Here is a 6,000-nt window from a genome sequence, read left to right as displayed (position 1 = left end):
AATCCTTTTAATATTACCTCAATTTTTCCATGACCCCCCATCCCTTGCCTCATATTTTACAGAAAAAATTAAAAAAAATTAGGCCATTTGCCATGAACTGCCTCTTCTCCCTTTTTTATCTCTTATCACTCAGATGTCTTTTACCACTCTCTCCTCCTTTATTCTTATCTCACATGATGAAGTAGAAGTGACAAGGATATACCCTCTACTTTTTCAAGAGATCCCATTCCATCATGTCTCCTCCAATAAGTCGGCCCTTCTTTTATCCCATCCCTTTCACTTATTTTAAGTCTGTCTTTATAAACTGGATCATTTCCCACTATCTATAAACATGCCTACATTCCCCCCTGCCATCTTCAAAAAAATCTTCACTTGATTCTTCCACCCCAATACCCTTTTGTATATCTTCTGCCCTTTGTAGCTAAACTCAAAAAAGATGTGTTGGGTACCTTTACTTTCTCTCCTCATTCTCATCTTAAACCTTTACATATGCTAGTTTTGACCACTGAAACTGCTCTCTCCATAGTTATTAATAGTCTTTTAGTTGCCAAATCCAATGGCCTTTTCTCAATTCTCATTCTCCTTGATCTTTCCTCAGCCTTTGGCATTAGGGATTACTCCATCCTCTTTGATATTCTCTTTTCTCTAGGTTATTGGGTCACTACTGTCTCCTGATACTCCTTCTGTCTTTCTACTTCTTTTCAATCTTCTTTGCTGTACTCTCATCAAGATCTTGCTCTCTAATCACAATTATCTCTCAGTGTTCCATTCTGGGGATGCTACTTTTATTGTGAAAGATGATCTCATCAACTCCCATGGATTTAATTGCCATCTTTATGGTTATGATTATCAAATCTATCTTTCCTCCCCAATCTCTCTACTGTTCTCCAATCTCACATCTTCAATTGCCTTTCAGATATCTTAAACTGGATGTTCAGTAGACATCTTAAACAAAACATATATAAAAGAGAATTCAATTTCTTTCCCCTCAGGTTCTCTCCAATTCTGCTATCTCTATTGTTGTAAAAAGCAACTACTATACTCCCTGTTCTTCAGGCTTTCAATTTAAGTGTCATCTTGGATTCTTTACTCTTTCTCCACTTTCCCCAATATTCATAAAGTTTGCTGATTTCATCTTTGCAACATTTCTTATATATACACCCTTCTCTCTTCTGACATTGCCATTGCTCGAGTGTAGGTCTTTAGCTAGATTATTGCATGATTATTGTCTGTTGGTGAGTCTGCTCAAGTCTTCCTTATAATCTATCTTCCATTTAGCCACCAAAGTGACTTTCCTAAAATCAGGTTTGATCCTGTATTCCCTCTCTGTAATAAATTCTAGTGGTTTCCTATTGACTCCAGGATCAAACAAAATCCTTTGTTTGACTTTCAAATCCCTCCATAACTTAATGTTCTCTTATCTTTTCAGTCTTCTTATATCTTACTTCCCATCTTGTATTCTTTGGTCAGATGATACTGGACTCTTAACTATTGCATGAACAAGATACTCCATCTCTTGACAGAGCATTTTCTCTGACTCTCTCCCATGACAGGAATGCTTTCTCTTCTCAACTCCAGCTCCTGGCTTCATGACTTTTTAACACTTATAGTCAGGATTGAATATATGAATGTATGTATGAATGTATATATATATATATATATATATATATCAACATTTTTATGATAACAAAAATTAGAAGCAACATGTGTGCCTATTTGTGATATGGGTATTATCTGCCACATAGTCTCAAGTAGTTTTTCCTTGAAAGGTACTGAAAGTACCCTTGAAACTTAATTCATTCAGGGAACTAACTCTTGGGTGATTGACATAATTTCTTGGTGGCCTAGTTATATAGCATGGCAGACACTAGGCAAAAAAACTGAGCCCAAAAGAATCAATACTCTGAACTTGCTGAATATCCTTTCCTTGTTAGAGCTAAGTATATTTCCCTTTGTTAATTGTTAGACTGTGTTTAAATGTCTCATTCCATTGGAATTCCAAGCCTGAAGCACTAGACTAGCTTGAATTACATCTGATTTAGAACATCATCAATTGTGGGAATAGCTGAATAAATGTATTATGTGAATGTAATGGACTATTATTGCAATATAAGAAATAACAAATATGAATTATTCAGGGAAGCTCAGAAAACTTACATGAACTGATGTAGACTGAAGTAAGCAGAACCAAGAGAACAACTTATACAATGACCATAATAGAGAAAATAACAGTGAATGACTTCAGAACTTTGACTAATGTAGTGACAAATGATAAGTGAGTGCAAAGCTAGAAGCAGCTAGGGGGTACAGTGAATACAACACTTATTAGCTGTGTGACTTTATTTGCCTCAGTTTCCTAATCTGAAAATGAAAATAATAATAGCGCCTACAGACAAGGGTTGTTATGAGAATCAAATGAAATAATAATTGCAAAGTACTTAGCACAGTGTCTGGCACATACATAGTAAGCACTAAATAAATGTTATTCTTATCATCATCATCATCAACTAAATAATAATTGCAATGTGCCTGACACATAGTAACTACTATAGAAATGATAGCTATTATAAGTGTTATTATCAAATGAAGGAATAATTCTAAAGCACTTAGCATAGTATCTGACGCAGATATAGTAAGCAGTATATACATGTTATTTCTTTACTTATTATTATTATTACACCAGCAGTGTTAAACATCATCCTAAAATTCTTGATTGCCCAAAATGTAATTGGGAAATGTTCAACAAAATAAATAATATCACACAAAATAGTTAATTTGTGTGTTTTTTAAATTCATGATGACAGCTGACAGGGATTTGTTTCTAAATCGCTTTGACTCTACTGTTCTACAGTAAAGTATGTCTTTTTTTAGGAAGACAGAGAAGGTAGTCTACAGATGCAGAAAAAGGCATGCTTTTTGTCATGTCAGATTAAGCTGTGTTGGGTGTTTTTTCTTGACTACATTTCTTTGTTGCAAGGTAAGGATAAATGGAAGAGGTGTAAAATGGGCATTGAGAAGTAAGATTGATTAAAAAAGCTTCAATAAAACATTCATTTAAAAATAAGAGTAGGTACCCTCATAAATAGACTAATCTTAACATAAGGTAGAATATATGTATTCAAAGGAGACTTTTAAATTGGGAGGACTTAAGGGTTGCTGAAAATGACTAAAATCTTATCTTAGAAAAACAAAGTCAGAAGTATAGCAATAAAGCAAGATGAGGATGAAGGCAGGCTAGTCAAAGTTTAGAAACCCCAACTTAGGCCAAACAAATTCTATTTTGAAGAACTACTCAAGTTTTTAGAGCAGTATTTGATTCTTGGTGTTCTTATGTGTTATTAGAGTAGATTATTATGCAGTGTTTCCATTGACTGTTTTAACCTTTAAATAGTTTAATTTTTTTCTTTAACCATAGGAATAGAACATATGGTTAATATCTAGCAACTTATGTCAGCTATGCACAAAAGCCAAAATTGGGGCAAGTTTTGACTTGCTTGTTTGCAATTTCTCTTTAAGAATCTAATGCCCTATGAGGAGTTAGCTTCTCAGTATGGTGTGCCTCTGAATGGAAATATTCTCCAAAGTAATGACATCAAGATAAAACCAAGATAAAGAGTTGGCATCATTATGTTTGACAGAGCATATACAGTACTTATACTGAAATTGAAATGATCATAACTAACCTCATGGAAAAATGCAAACACTCAAAGGTTATATGAAAAGATACATAAATCAAATTTGCCAAGTAATTCTAATGCAGTTTTTTGGACGTAAATTCCCTAGCAGAATACTCATCAGCCACATTTTCATCTGAATGCTTGCTTGATGGCAAGAGTGATGATGATTAAAGTATGAGACATTGGCAAAACTCCTTCATTTCTGCCAAAATATAAAAACCAAACCTTTAGGCCAAAATGTTAAAAATAGTCTCTTTGGAGGAGGGTTTAGGGGGAGGGAAAGGATGAAACCATGTGTATAAATGAAACTAATAGGTTTTATCTAAACCATCTGTTGGTGTGGAGGCATTGAAATGGGAAGTCACGTAGGAAAACCCTTAGAGACTTCTGATAACCATAAATTGAAAAGTAAATAAAAAAGGGACAAAATAGGTATCTTTCTCTCCCCTCTCATTTATTTGGGTACTAACAGAGTGATCATCAAAATACATGCATGAGTTAATTCACTTTCTTTCTGTCACAGACACTTGGCTTGTGGGGCCATTACTTTGTGATTATAGTAGTTATGAAACTGCAAAACCAGAATTATTTCAGGAAGTTGATAAGTGATATAGACTGAATGGATTTTTTCTTTTGTCACCCTCAGACTATGATTTCTTTAAGAAGTAGAGACTATCTTTTGCCTTTCTTCATATCCCTAGCATTTATCATGGTGTCTAGGACATGTTGTCTTTATTTTTCAGTTGTTTTTTAGAAATGCCCAATTCTTTGTGACACATTGGGGTTTTCTTGGCAGAAATGCTGGAGTGGTTTGCCTTTTCCTTCTCCAGCTCATTTTACAGAAGAAGAAAATGAGACAAAGAGGGTAAAGTGACTTGCCCAAGGTCACATAGCTTATAAGTATCTGAGAGTAGATTTAAACTGAGGAAAATGAGTCTTCCTGACTCTAGTCCAGGGCCCTATTCACTCTGCTGCCTCATTGCCCTTGGGGACTATACACTATGTCTGTGACATGCTAGACACTTTATAAAATGCCTTTTGACTAATTGACACAACATACATATACTTCAAAACTTAAAACAACCCTTAGGAATGAACAGTTGCAAAGTCCTGTCACTTTTATTATGCTGGTTTCTGTAAACCACATTTTAAACCAGGTGTTAGAAAGTGGCCCAACTTAGCAATTAGGAAAAGGTGCTTTGTAAGTATATGTATTTTGTAATATTGTCCGGAAACTGCAGTTTCATTTAGATGTCTTCCTTTCTGTTTGTCTGAAACTCTAGATGAGACCAGATTTAAGTTTCTGTGGTTCTTCTTGATAAAGCAAAACATTCCACCATGCCCCAGAGGGAAGACTCTATGTTATGATTCAAGAGTTTATCAATGTTAAAAGGTATTGGTTGCAAGAATATATCTATCAGTGACTAGTTATTGCTGTCCACCAAGGCTGAACTTAGAATCAGGAAGACCTACATTCAAATTTGATCTCTGACAATAGCTTTGTGACTGTGGGCAAGTCGCTTAAGGCCCCTGAGATTCAGAGGCTATGACTTATATAAAGGGAAGATGATACACTTAGATATTTTTAGATTTTAGTTACCTATTAGATTTGTTGTGAGAATCAAGTGAGAAAGTGTCAAAATGCTTTGCAAACCTCAAAGCACTATCTAAATGCCATCTAGAATTATTATTTTTGTTGTTGTGATTGTTATTACAGAATAAGACTTCAGCATCCTTACCCAGTGCTTTAGGTCCCCAGAGGAACCTTGCCTCTTATAGGAATGTGATTGGGAAGCTAAAGAGTGCAATATTTTGTTTCTATCCTCATTTATTGTTATCTCCTGCTTTTGAATAGTAACAGCAGGGTACTTGATGAACAAATCTTTTGAATTCTTCACCTGATGCTTTCAGAAATCCTTTTTGTGACCTTATAATATATACAATCCTGTCACTTCTCCACAACTCAGTTTACTCATCTGAATAATCATAGAATCACAGGGTAATGGGGGATGACCAGACCTCAGAGGGGTGCTGTGAAAACTCAATAACATTTGTGAAGTGCTTTGCTGGCAGGCATTGTAAACATACAGCTGAGATTTCCTCCACTTTCTCTCTGATTCCACTATTAAGATGGGAAAAAAAGATTGAGACTCTTTGGAGTAAAAGGTGAAACATCCATTTAAACTAGTGGTTTCAAAACAAAATGACAATGTAATGTGAACCTTGAGATTAGGGCTACCCCTTGGCCTGGAGATGGGACTTTGCAAAATATCAGGAGAAGATATCCAGGTGACCAAGCTAAAGTTAAGCTGTGGGGGAGGCC

The sequence above is a fragment of the Sarcophilus harrisii genome, chromosome 1, assembly GCF_902635505.1.
Source record: "Sarcophilus harrisii chromosome 1, mSarHar1.11, whole genome shotgun sequence".
Taxonomy (NCBI): domain Eukaryota; kingdom Metazoa; phylum Chordata; class Mammalia; order Dasyuromorphia; family Dasyuridae; genus Sarcophilus; species Sarcophilus harrisii.
This window is presented reverse-complemented; position numbering follows the sequence as displayed.